The sequence below is a fragment of the Pogona vitticeps genome, chromosome 1 (genome assembly GCF_051106095.1).
Source record: "Pogona vitticeps strain Pit_001003342236 chromosome 1, PviZW2.1, whole genome shotgun sequence".
Lineage (NCBI taxonomy): Eukaryota > Metazoa > Chordata > Lepidosauria > Squamata > Agamidae > Pogona > Pogona vitticeps.
In genome coordinates this window covers 17,094,837-17,109,300 of record NC_135783.1, presented here as the reverse complement: position 1 = coordinate 17,109,300, position 14,464 = coordinate 17,094,837, and the positions used below count along the sequence as shown (strand labels likewise).

Below are 14,464 nucleotides of genomic sequence, written 5' to 3'. Positions count from 1 at the left end.
TACTGCTTTCTTTCAATATACCATTCCCCAAGATGTTTGAATCTTTTAGAGTTTCTGCTCCATTTACTACCAGAAAGTTTACCTTCAAAAGCACATAGAAAAATATTTTTGCAAAGTATTGTGAAAACCTGAAGATTAAGTGGAAAATAGTGAGCCAAACATTCCTTGTGCTTTACAGAGGTTAGATTCTGCACAACCTTTGACTTTGGTCATATCAGTGACATAAGAGCTTCTTCATTCATCTTCTTTGCATCTTTAATTTTGAATAACTAGTTTCCATATTAAAAAAATCTGTAACAAATAGGATGCACAAGCAGTAGAAAGCAAACACTCATCCATTTTAAAATTATGAAGAGACCCCCTAAGATAGGTCTTTAATTAAACAGAACAAACTCTATCAAGAATTGTTTCTACAAAGGCACACAAAATGCAGTTGAAACACTGAGATTACATTTTGCAATCAGGTTCCTGTTTATTTATAAGCATTTTTAAAAGTCCACTTTAAAACAAGGCAAACATAACTAGACTTAGCATTCCTACCCTGTTCCACTGAAAATAAGACCTAACCTGAAAATAAGCCCTAGTATGATTTTTCAGGATGCTCGTAATATAAGCCCTACCCCAAAAATAAACCTGTTAAATGAAACCTCGCCCTCCACCATTGTGCAGCAACAACAAGATGACATGACTGTATTTGAATAAACGTAGATGGTTGTACCTGAAAAAAATAAAACATCCCCTGAAAATAAGCCCTAATGCATTTTTGGAGCACAAATTAGTATAATATCCTGTCTTATTTTCAGGGTATTACATAAATGTAAAGCAGTAGGAATCTGCAAGTTACCAACAATCAGAAGTGTCTAAAACTTAATACAATTTTGCAAAAAGAGAGAGAAAAAGAAAACCACTGATCCAAAATCTTAGCTTATTGATCTCTCTGACAATATGATGACATGACAAAGAAAATGAGAAATACCTATACTGTTATGCTAATACAATTACGATTATAATGGTGTAGGCCTAGCAAGTCTTCTTTGATGATCAAGCATGGGATCCCTTCAATTTATATTATTTCTTTGGTATGGTGTTTGTGGAGAGGGGTCAGCTATTTTTTTCTGTCCCAGCAACACCAATTAATCTAAAACACTCAGATGAGAAGATTCATAACCTGTCCCCTGATTGGCATATATTCCAGTTGCAATCTTATCAGAAGAACAAGATGAACATTGTACAAGAGTCATTTCTTCCGGGTTTATAATAGCCACACATTCCCCAGCAATTACTGGAGCTGTCCTGAGTCACAGAACTTTTTTTTTATCTTACTAGCAAAGAACATTCTATGCTAGTAAGATAGAACAGGGGTACTGTTCCGTTTCTGAGGACACTGGCTTTTTATTGAAATAGCACATGATTAGAACTTCTGGCAAGCTGATCCTTTAGAATTATCATATTTAAATATTAAGCCTGCACCATCTGGGGCAGCCAGGTCAGTAATTAATATGTTTAAAAAGTACACCCCAAGAAAACAAAAATATTTCATTAAGTTATTTGATATTTCTCTGTCATTTCCCAACTTAACCTGAGCTGTGCTGGAAAGGCAAACAGTATCGTTGTGACCTGGTTGTAAAATAGTTCACTCAAAGTTATAGAAACATCACTTAAACAATTCTGGGAAAGAGACAGGAAAAGATTATTAAAACACTATGTGACAGTCCATTTAAAACTACCCGAAGACGGTAAAGAACTATATGCTTGACTTGTACAAATGCTTGCCTTTCGCAGGAATGAGTCTGCTCTTGGACAGCATCGGTAGGATGCGCATGCTAGCAAACGCCCAGCTAAATTGAGATAGAGTTCCTTTACACAGGTTAGCACTACATCAATTATTGCATTTCCCACATCTCTAATCTGAGTATATGATATACACTGCCTAGAATTTTCTGCACTCTGGCTGGATAGCTCATTAGTTTAGATATCTGGCTGCAGAGCCAGCGGTTGGGAGTTTGATTTCCCACTGTGTCTCCTGCAAGTAAAGCCAACCTGTGTGGCCTTGGGCAAGCTGCACAATCCCAGGGCACCCACAGAAAAAGGGAATGGTAAACTACTACTCAGTATTCTTTACCTGGAAACCATTAAAAGAGGTCACCATAAGTCAGAATTGACTTGACAGCATGATTATTATGTTGCACGATGATCTCAGCATTCCAAACTAAAAGCATGGTTCTTAGCATCGCTTATGGAAATTGCCTCGCTTGGAGTGGATAAAATTGAGTGTTTTAGAAGCTTTTAAGAAAGGATGTGAATAGCTTAATCAAAATAATGTTTATGTATAACATTTAAATCTACACTTTTGATTTCTTAAAACTAATTCAAATAAATGATTTTCAAAACCACAATGGCGTAAGTTCTATTGCTAGTCCAGTTACAGTAGATCACTAAATCAGTTGTTGAATTATGATACAACAACTATACAACTCCCATGGATTCAGTGGGCCCATTCTGCATAGGAGTGCCAATGGGATTCTGGCCAAGGAACTAAATGTTGTGCTTCTCCATAAACAAAGAACCATGGATAAAATATTTTTCCCCTCAACATATCATATTATATGTTTGATACTATGGACTAGCAACATCATCACAGGAACTGAAATTTGGCTTGAGGCACAAAGAAACATCAACCTATATACAGTTACAGAAAATCATTCACAGTGCCTGCTGGGTGAGTTTCTAAATACAGGGGTAAGACATATGAACTGGACTGGACTACAGACCTATGAGACAGAGTGGAGAACTTACTAAATCAAACAGAAGACGTTAGTTTCATAAAAAGGACAATTGACTTTCCTGTTAGAAGAGAGGGCAGAAGATGTTTCTCATCCTGGACTTCTCGGTTGTGAAATATGCAGAAAGATTATAAGACCCTGGTCAACATACAAGACAATGGCACAGTATGGACAAGCTACAGAGCTGAATACTTTCAATAGCTCCATGCCTGATTAGATGATATAACAGTATCATTCAATCCAAGACAACCAGATGCCTTGTTTTCTAAGCAAGAAAGGTGGGGAAATGCACTTTTTATCCTGATTTGCCATCTGCAAATATAGAATCAAATTTCAGTGATAAGCAGGAAAATGCCAAGCAGAATGTAAAAGAATCAGAAGTATTTCTGGGACAGAAGGTATCTTGACAAAGAAGTGTCAGTGGACAGAAAGGCCGTCAATGTTTTAGCTCAGTTTTTCATGTGATTTTAATTTTTTACTTTTTTTGCAGATTTGTCTATTCTGGGTTTCTGGGTCTTCATTCAGCTTTCTGCCATACAGAAGTTTCAGGTTTTACAATAGGTCAAGTTTTCCTGGTTTAAACGTTTGGCCTGTGGACTAGTATGAGTGGACTCTGATCTTGTAGAACACTCTTACTTTCTTCTTTTATTTGTATCATCCTAACTAGAGATGGGGGTATTCGTATAAGAATACCCCCGAACAGCTGGACTTAACGAGGTTCCAGCCCCTGGGGCCAGAATATCCACTCCCGTGTCTGGCAGTGGCAACGGCCTCACTCATCCTTCCAATCACCCCCGGTGTGCCGCTCTCTTCCCACTCAGCTAGCCTACACAAAACAAGCTGTACCTGCCAAAACGCCTTCTCCCACTGAAATATTAAGAGGTCTTTTGTATCTCACCAAAGTAGGAGGCTCATAGAAACAGGTTTACAGGGGTGGAAGGATCATAGCCCATCACTGCATCAGATGTTGACCCTGGGTCATGCTAGTGAAAGTATCACCAGTTTCTTTTCTTTATTTAGCTTTAAAAGAAGAGGAAGGGGACATGGTCTTTTTGGTAATGGTACCATCTCAGCTGCCATGTTATCCATCTGTCAGGCCACTTCTCTAACAATTTGGAGAAACAAGAGAAAACAAACCAAAAAAGCAAAGTGTGCTGCTTATATATCACCCCATAGTGTTTTAAGTTTTTTCTGGGTGGTTAACAATTTAATTATGCAGGCTACACATTGTCCCCCACCATAGCAAGCCGAGTATTCAATTTACCGACCTTGAAAGGATAGAAGGCTGAGTCAACCTCATGCCAGATATCTAAGTTCATTGGGATCAAATTCAAATTGTGAGCAGAGCCTTGACTACAGAAAGTTAGTAAGATCTTTGTGTATTCAAATCCTATTATTATCTTCATATATATTGAGGAGTTGCTAATAAAGGGTCCAAGTCAGTACAGTATTTTGTTTTTTAATATCAGTTATGAGGGTTTTAAAAAAACTTTATGCCAAAATTCTTTTATCCTGGGGCAAAGCCACCACAAATGAAGGTACGATCCTATTTTGGCAGCAGAAAGTACTATATTCCTTGGTGATACATGCTCATTTCAGTGAGGACAACTAACATTTATAAATGAGTTTCAGTGTCATTTCCCTGATATTTGCTGGGGTGGATTTAAGAGATCGTTGTGATCATACTCTGTTCCATGTATCTTTCAGTATCTCTTGATATAGGTTGTAACCCCAGGGTTCCCTAAGTCCCACAGTACAGTAATTATTCAGGCTTATTAAAATTTTAAAACGCTAGAGGCTGCACCCCTAATTGTTTCACTGTAATATATAATTATGTGTACAAATGGGAATAATGCTCTTTTAGCTTGTTGTTTGACTCCTTTGATGCTAAGTAATTGCAAGACCTGATAGCTCTGCAGCCATCACCAGAGAGCCAGTTGTGATATTTGACTTTGAAAGACCTCTCTGCCCCCCTCCAGGTCTGAGGCTCCCAAAGACTTCCCTAGGGCAAAAGTGAGTCTTAGGGAGCCTTTGGACATAAAACAGTGGGATAAGAAGCTTTTAATTAGTGTAAATTAGTCTGCAGTGCCTGATCCAGCTTATGTTGGCACAAAGTTATGGAACAGAATTGTGCCCATTATGAGAAAGCAATATATATATTTTAAAAACCACATACACGCAATGAGAACATCTGAAACTGGGCCATCTAATTTAAAGGAGAGACCAAAATTTGATACCATTGAACAATTTTCGATTACGCTAATTACTCTCTCACCCATATACAAAACACATTTTAATCTCATATACATTTAATCTTTCTATTCAGAAGAAAGCCCCAATGAATTCAATAGGACTTACTCCCAAGCCTCCACATAATGAGACTAGTTTTTAAAAGATGATGTTTTTCACAATGACTGGTTTTAAGACGCATCCTATGTGATCTGAAATAATATGACATCCATAGGGGCAAGGATTTAGTTCCTGATTATGCAAGATGGTTCAATTGTTTTCCTTTTTTTGTAAAAAACTATCAGGTGCTGCCTTTACAGATTGCTGCCATGTCGTGGCGAAGGGGCTTTAGTAATTCAGAGAAGCTAATGGCTATGCCGTGCAGGGACGCCCAAGATGGGCAGGTCATAGTGGAGAATTCTGACTAAATGTGTTCCATCTGGAGCAGGAACTGGCAAGCCACTCCAGTATCTTTGCCAAGAAAACTCCATGGACAGAAACAAAAGGCTAAAAGATATGACGCTGGAAGATGAGTCCCTCAGGTCGGAAGGCGTCCAACATGCTACTGAGGAAGAGTGGAGGACAAGTACAAGTAGCTCCAGAGCTAATGAAGTGGTTAAGCCAAAGTTGAAAGGACGCTCAGCTGTGGACGTGGCTGGAAGTGAAAGGAAAGTCTGATGCTGCAAGGAAAAATACTCCATAGGAATTTGGAATGTAAGATCTATGAACCTTGGGAAGCTGGATATGGTGAAGCAGGAGATGGCAAGAATTAACACTGACATCCTGGGCATCAGTGAACTAAAATGGATGGGAATGGGCAAATTCAATTCAGACAATTATCATATCTATTATTGTGGGCAAGAATCTCGTGGAAGAAATGGAGTGGCCCTCATAGTCAACAAAAGAGTGGGAAAAGCTGTACTTGGATACAATCTCAAAAATGATGGAATGATTTTGATACAAATCCAAGGCAGATCTTTCAACATCACAGTAATCCAAGTTTATGCACCAACCACCGATGCTGAAGAGGCTGAAAATGACAAATTCTATGAAGACTTACAACACTTTCTAGAACTGACACCAAAGAAAGATGTTCTTCTCATTCTAGGGGACTGGAATGCTAAAGTAGGGAGTCAAGAGATAAAAGGAACAACAGGTAAGTTTGGACTTGGTGTTCAAAATGAAGCAGGACAAAGGCTAATAGAGTTTTGTCAAGAGAACAAGCTGGCCATCACAAACACTCTTTTCCAACAACACAAGAGGCGACTCTACACATGGACATCACCAGATGGGCAATACCGAAATCAGATTGATTATATTCTATGCAGCCAAAGATGGAGAAGTTCTACACAGTCAGCAAAAACAAGACCTGGAGCTGATTGTGGTCCTGATCATCAGCTTCTTATAGCAAAACTCAAGCTTAAACTGAAGAAAGTAGGAAAAACCACTGGGCTAGTCAGGTATAATCTAAACCAAATCCCTTATGAATACAGTGGGGTCTTGACTTAAGAACGGCTCGAGTTAAGAACATTTTGACTTAAGAACCACTCTCATAGGAAAATATTGACTTGACTTACATACTTAGATTTGAGTTAAGAACTGAAAAAAAAACCACATGGGAGGCAGGGAAAGTGCAAAATTGGAACTGTCAGTTACCTGTTGGCCAGTGAAAAGGGTGCCTGTCTGCTTCCTCACTCCTCCCAGCGTTTAGAGAGTGGATTGGGAGACAGTCTTCAGACTAATGGTTGTTGTGGGTTTTTCGGGCTTCTTGGCCGTGTTCTGAAGGTGGTTCTTCCTAACGTTTCGCCAGTCTCTGTGGCCGGCATCTTCAGAGGACAGCAAACTGTGCTCTGGGTAAGGCTTGAGAGTGGAGTATTTATGGCTGTGAGAAGGCTTGTTTGTGTGAAGGCTATTGTCCTATCAGGAGATGGTTAATTAGTATGTTTTGTTGTGGCTGTATTGTTTTGATAAGGAGGGGAGATTATCTGTCCCTGTGGTTGATGGGTGTCATTATTTGTGTGTAGTAATCCCCTGACCTTGTGGCTGGGTGGAGTTCGTTGACCTTTTGCACTCTGTATTTTTGAGAGCTGGGAGCCAGGTTTTGTTGGGTTTCAGACTTTCCTCCTTCCGGTTGAAGTTTTGTTGATGCTTGTGGATTTCAATGGCTTCCCTGTGCAGTCTGACGTAATGATTGCTGGTGTTGTCCAGTCTTTCAGTATTTTGAAATAGAATTTCATGTCCAGTTTGTTTTAGGGCATGTTCAGCTACTGCAGATTTTTCTGGTCGTTTTAGTCTGCAGTGTCTCTCATGTTCTTTGATTCTGGTGTGGATGCTTCGTTTTGTGGTTCCAATGTATACCTGGCCACAACTGCACAAAAAACTGGAAGAATTTCTCAACCATCTCAACAGCATCCACCCTAATATACAATTCACCATGGAAAAAGAAACAGAGGGCCAGCTCCCGTTCCTAGATGTCATGGTCCTACGCAAAACTGACCTCCAACTGGGACACAAGGTCTACAGAAAACCCACCCACACAGACAGGTACCTACACAAAAGCTCCAACCACCACCCACGGCAAAAAAGAGGCATAATCAAAACAGTGGTAGACCGTGCAAATCGGAACTGTGAACCGCAGTTTCTCAACACTGAACTCGACCACCTGAATTGGGCCCTACAGGCAAATGGCTACTCCAAAAATGAAATCACAAGAGCCATCAAACCAAGAAAACAACACCGAACTGAAGAAGAAAAACAGCCACCCACAAACGAAGTATTTCTGCCATACATCAAAGGGGTCACAGACCGCATGGGGAAACTTCTGGAAAAACACAACTTACAAACAGTATTCAAGCCCACCACAAAAATACAACAAATGTTACGGTCAGCAAAGGACAAAAGGGACCCCATCACCACTGCAGGAGTATACCGGATACCTTGCAGTTGTGGCCAGGTATACATTGGAACCACAAAACGAAGCATCCACACCAGAATCAAAGAACATGAGAGACACTGCAGACTAAAACGACCAGAAAAATCTGCAGTAGCTGAACATGCCCTAAAACAAACTGGACATGAAATTCTATTTCAAAATACTGAAAGACTGGACAACACCAGCAATCATTACGTCAGACTTCACAGGGAAGCCATTGAAATCCACAAGCATCAACAAAACTTCAACCGGAAGGAGGAAAGTCTGAAACCCAACAAAACCTGGCTCCCAGCTCTCAAAAACACAGAGTGCAAAAGGTCAACGAACTCCACCCAGCCACAAGGTCAGGGGATTACTACACACAAATAATGACACCCATCAACCACAGGGACAGATAAACTCCCCTCCTTATCAAAACAATACAGCCACAACAAAACATACTAATTAACCATCTCCTGATAGGACAATAGCTTTCTCACAAACAAGCCTTCTCACAGCCATAAATACTCCACTCTCAAGCCTTACCCAGAGCACAGTTTGCTGTCCTCTGAAGATGCCGGCCACAGAGACTGGCGAAACGTTAGGAAGAACCACCTTCAGAACACGGCCAAGAAGCCCGAAAAACCCACAACAACCATTAGATCCTGGCCGTGAAAGCCTTCGCAAATACAGTCTTCAGACTGCCTGGTACTGTACTACCTGGACTGTATTTTCCCTGCCTTCCCTGAACCTTTCTTGACCTAAGAAAAAAAGAAACAAAATATCCCCCTCTAGTGGTCGAAGGCGGAATAGCAGCTTCCCAGTTTCTATGGACGGAAAAGAGCAGATACGGATCAAATGGTTTTCAATGCATTCCTATGGGAAATGCAGATTTGACCTGAGAACCTTTTGACTTGAGAACCGCCTTCCAATACGGATTAAGTTCTCAAGACCCCACTGGTACACAGTGGAAGTGAAGAACAGATTTAAGGAACTAGATTTGGTGGACAGAGTGCCTGGAGAACTATGGATGGAGGCCCATTAAATTGTACAGGAGGTGGCAACAAAAACCATCCCAAAGAAAAGGAAATGCAAAAAAGCAAAGTGGCTGTCCAACGAGGCCTTACAGAGACGAGACGGGAAATAAAATGCAAGGGAAAGAGAGAACTGGCCAGAGGATTGGAAAAGATCACTCTATATCCCAATCCCAAAGAAGGGCAGTGCCAAAGAATGCTCCAACTACTGTACAATTGCACTCATTTCACATGATAGCAAGGTTATGCTCAAAATCCTACAAGGTTGGCTCTTCAGCTGTATGTGGACCAAGAACTCCCAGAAGTACAAGCTGGATTTCGAAGGGGCAGAGGAACTAGAGACCAAATTGCTAACATGCGCTGGATTATGGAGAAAGCCAGAGAGTTCCAGAAACATCTACTTCTGCTTCGTTGACTACACAAAAACCTTTGACTGTGTGGATCACAGCAAACTATAGCAAGTTCTTAAAGAAATGGGAGTGCCTGACCACCTTATTTACCGCCTGAGAAACATATACTGTACGTGGGACCGGAAGCAACAAAACTGGATATGGAACAACTGATTGGTTCAAAATTGGGAAAGGAGTACGACAAGGCTGTATATTGTCCGCTGGCTTATTTAACTTATATGCAGAATACATCATGCGAAAGGCTGGACTGAAGGAATCCCAAACCGGAATCAAGACCGCTGGAAGAAATATCAACAACCTCCGATATGCAAATCATGCGACTCTGATGGCAGAAAGTGAGGAGGAATTAAAGAACCTTGTAATGAGGGTGAAAGAGGAGAGTGCAAAAAATGGTCTGAAGCTCAACATCAAAAAAACTAAGATTGTGGCCACTGGTCCCATCACCTCCTGGGAAATTGAAGGGGAAGATATGAAGGCAGTGACAGATTTTACTTTCTTGGGCTCCATGATCACTGCAGATGGTGACAGCAGCCACAAAATTAAAAGACACCTGCTTCTTGGGAGGAAAGTGAAGATAAACCTAGACAGCATCTTAAAAAACAGAGACATCACCTTATCAACAAAGGTCCGCATAGTCAAAGCTATGGTTTTTCCAGTAGCGATGTATGGAAGTGAGAGCTGGACCATAAAGAAGGCTGACCACCGAAGAACTGATGCCTTTGAATTGTGGTGCTGGAGGAGATTCTTGAGAGTCCCCTGGACTGCAAGGAAATCAAACCTATCCATTTTGAAGGAAATAAAACCTGAGTGCTTACTGGAAGGCCATATCCTGAAGCTGAAGCTCCAATACTTTGGCCATCTCATGAGAAGAGAAGACTCCTTGGAAAAGACCTTGATGTTAGGAAAGTGTGAAGGCAAGAGGAGAAGGGGGCGACAGAGGACGAGATGGTTGGACAGTGTCATCGAAGCGACCAACATGAATTTGACCCAACTCCAGGAGGCAGTGGAAGACAGGAGGGCCTGGCATGCTCTGATCCATGGGGTCACGACTTAACGACTAAACAACAACAATAAGGACTCGGGAGCTGCGAGTTCAAGTCCTGTCCGAGCCATGAAATTCTGCGGGTGACTTAAAGCCAGTCCCTCTTCTCTCTCTCTCTCTCTCCGCCTGATCGACCTCCCCGGGTTGTTATAAGGATCAAGTAGTTGGGGAGCAGCACCTGAACTCCCTGAAGAAAAGGCTTGACTGCAAAAGAAAGGCATTGACAACCCATAAAGACGATGGGTTCATTTCGCCCGCCCAAAGCCTATTCTCTCGAACTCAGCGCCGTTCCCTTCCCACGTCCCGCGCCTGCTTTCTCTCGAACCCGGCGCTCTTCCTACATCACCCGCCTTAGACTGCCCCGCTCTCCTCGCCCGAACAGTCCCCGGGCGGTTGCGGCGCTGGCTGGTCGGGCGAGGAGCACGGGGCAGTCTCCGCCGGCCAGGAAGAGAGCCTCCAGCGACCGTCGCACTCACCTCAGCCCGCGGCCCACTGGGAAGCCGCCAAGGCTCCCCAGCGGTTCTCGCCCTGCTTCAGAGGGCGCTCCCTTCTCCATCCGGCTTGCCTGCCAGCTTCCCTCAGGCGGCACAAAAACCTCCCGCATTCCCCGACGGCACGGAGCGGGCCTGGCCGGGGACAGGCCGGAGGAGAGGGCGCATGCGCGCGGCCTGGCCCTCTCGTCGTCGTCTTCTCCCTCCCTCCTCCTCCCCCTTTAACGGATATGGACCCTCGCGCGCCGAGAGGCCCGCAGAATTAGGATGTGGGGGGGACCGACGGCGGCGGCGGCCGTATTTTCTGACGAACAGGGGACTTGGGGGGAAAAACGAGAGCAAATGCAGTATAGCCCTTTGTTGTTTGTGTGTGTGAGCTCAAAAGGCTCCAGGACTTAAAAAGCAAAAGAAAGGAAATACAAACGCTAGCGCAAGTAGGAACTACAGCCATATTGGGGGGGGGGGGGGGCGGTTGTCCGTGTGAGGAAACTTTTAAAAATACAGTAGAAGAAAATACAACCACGTGTGTGAGAGAGACTCAAAAGGCTCCGGGGCTTTTTAAAAAAGAAGGAAAATACAGCCACTGAGGCGGGGGTTGGAAACTTCAAAAAAATAATAATATATACCCAATTGTTGTTGTTGTTGTGTGTGTGAACTCAGAAGGCTGCAGGACTTTTTTTTAAAAATAAAATACACTTGGGGGTGGGGGTGGGTGAACATGTGAATGAACTTAGAAAAAAGCTGAGTGGTTTCGGTCTCTGGCTGTGGCACCAGAGGTTGGCATTCCAATTTGTATTACTTATAAAACTCAAATAAATAAACAAACATGCAACATCAAACTGGACTTCCAGCCTTTGGTACCGCCGCCAGAGACCTAAACCACCAGCGCTATCCAGGACTTCCTTGATCTTGTCCTAATAAAGATGCTGCAAGCGGCCCTTTTGGCTGCCAAGGCCACTCTGGGCCGTTCACAACATTCTAACATAACAAACAGCAATTTTGAAACAGTAAACATAACAGCTACAGAAATTGAAATTAAACACATACACAAAACAACATACAATTGACTAGAAATAATTTAAATGCTGAAGTAGCCACTGGGGGCCAGGTGAATGTTGAGCCGGAGATTATTCCAAAGATTGGGAGCAACGGCTGAGAAGGCCCTGTTTTTAGTTTTTAGTTTTCTTTTTCCAGGACTCTTGGGGTCAATATTCTCAACCACCCGGCATGGGAAGATTCCCCACCATGCCTTCCTGGCAGGGGCTGAGCTCGATCCAAAGGGTCCCTTCCAGTTTAAAGATTTATCAGCCTAATGTTCATGCCGTTGTGAATTTCTTAGGTTACTTTGCTGAGATAGAGAGAATGCATGCACACTTTCACAATAACTACACTACGCCAACTCACCAACGGTAGAGCTTGGGGAGGTGCGTTTTTTTTTTGCTAGAGACTGGCAAAACGTTACGAAGAAAAACCTTAAGAACACAGCCAAAAAGCTCAAAAAACCCTACAACAATAGGTGGATTTTTGCCTCACAGTTACTCTGAGTCAGAAAGTTAAAGAACCAGGAAAGTGGTAAATCTCTCAGCATGTTTGACAGGTTGCAAAAGATCAGCTCTTTGTGCAAGGGGTGTTAGCCGTGACTAGATAAAAATTTTTTTAGCAAATGCTCTCCTGTGCCAGTTCAGCGCCTCCCTTATTTACAAAATTAAAACATTCTTTAGCTACTGAGGTCATTTTAAAAAAACAAAAAACTCTGCCCTTCCACCTAAAACTAATAAGATTTAAAGCAGACATCAGGAATACAGCTGCAAAGAGTAGCAAGGAACATCATTCAAAGCAGCTTGGGACAACAGTGGTGCAAGGGCAAAATAGCTTTAAAGAATAACAGATTTGTTTCTGGGCGAGCCTTGTTGTGTTGTGTTTGAAATACGGATTTCGATCCACAAAGGTTCATATTGTAACTGATTTGTCTTTTTGACAGAAACTATTTCTTGTATCATTGCGACATCTAGTGGATATAATTAGGTACAACATTCCTAAGCAGATCCATGTTTTTAGGGAATGCTACAGTCCTTTCTTTGGCTATCTCATGAGAAGAGAAGACTCCCTGGAAAAGACTCTGATGTTGACGAAGTGTGAGGGCAAGAGGAGAAGGGGACGACAGAGGACAGAGGATTAAATGGTTGGACATTGTCACCAAAGCTACCAACATGAATTTGACCCAGCTCTGGGAGGCAGTGGAAGATAGAAGGGCCTGGCGTGCTCTGGTCCATGGGGTCACGAAGAGTTTTGGTAGTGTTTTTTCTGCACTATTGTTTTATGCCATCAAGCCAGAACTGATTTATAGCAACCCTAATAAGACCTTTCAGGGTAAGTGAGTTATTTAAGGGGTAGTTTTACCAGTTCCACTCCGCCAGTGTGTTTCTGTGTGTTGCCATTGTTCCACCTACTGTGGAGAGCGAAAGAATCCTGTCTCTGCAGCTCCACTCATCAGTGGGACCGGTCACCCTTATTAGTGCATATGCACCAACACTGTCGTCCACAACAGAAGTCAAAGACAAATTCTACAATGATCTGGCAGCTACTATCAAAAAAATGCCTGAGACAGAACCACTGTTCATTCTCTGAAACTTTAATGCTAGAGTTGGTGCTGATTTCAATTCTTGGCCCACTTTTCTTGGCCATTTTGGCATTGGGAAGATGAATGAAAATGGCCAACGCTGTTTTTGCTGTTATTATGGTGTTTATGTCAGGAACACATTCTTTAATATGAAGCGTCAACACAGAGTTTCCTGGAGACATCCAAGATCCAAGCATTGGCATCAGCTCGATCTGATCCTCACTAGACGTTATACCCTTCCTAGTATTACGATCACACACAGTTACCAGAGTGCTGATTGTGATACTGACCACTCCCTGGTGTGTAGTAGAACTGCAAACACAGAGATTGTATCACATGGAAAAGAAAGGAAGACCACGTATTGACATCAGCAAGACTCGCGATCAAAGAAAAGTAGAGGAATTTGCCCAAGTGCTTGAGGAAACCCTTCCAGGCCCAGCTGATACAAATGCACCTGAACGATGGGAACATTTAAAGAACGCTGTTTATAACACCGCCTTGTCCACATTTGGCAAGAAGACCAAAAAGACAGCAGACTGGTTCGAAGCCCATTCAGAAGAGTTGATGCCAACCATTGAGGATAAGAGGAGGTTGCTAGCAGCATACAAAGCCTGTCCTAGTGAGTACAACTTGCAGGCTCATCGAGCTGCTCGTAGCAAAGTCCAACAGGCTGACAGGAGACATTCTAATGATTCCTGGCTTCAGCTCTGCTCTCAGATACAGATAGCAGCGGACACAGGTAACATCAAGGGAATGTATGACGGTATCACACAGGCTTTAGGTCCTATACAGAAAAATCCCAGAACACAAAGCAATTGTCAGGGCTGTTTTCCATAAGTGTGAATGGTAGTGAGCACAAGAGGGTATCCTGTGTAGACCATCTGGCCTGCTACTATTGGTGTTGTCAAAATTCTCACTGTCCTTTGCTATGTAAAGCTTGGCAT

The 14,464-nt window shown here is 42.6% G+C and overlaps 1 protein-coding gene across 1 annotated transcript in view; it reads right to left on the bottom strand.

The window, feature by feature from the left end:
- The window catches only part of ENTPD6 (ectonucleoside triphosphate diphosphohydrolase 6), a 33,920-nt gene extending 22,894 nt beyond the window's left edge, over positions 1–11,026 (bottom strand). The window contains exon 1 of the mRNA XM_072988173.2: positions 10,886–11,026. The gene's annotated coding sequence lies outside the window, so the exon portion shown is untranslated. The remainder of the gene's footprint in view (positions 1–10,885) is intronic.
- Positions 11,027–14,464: the final 3,438 nt, after the last annotated feature.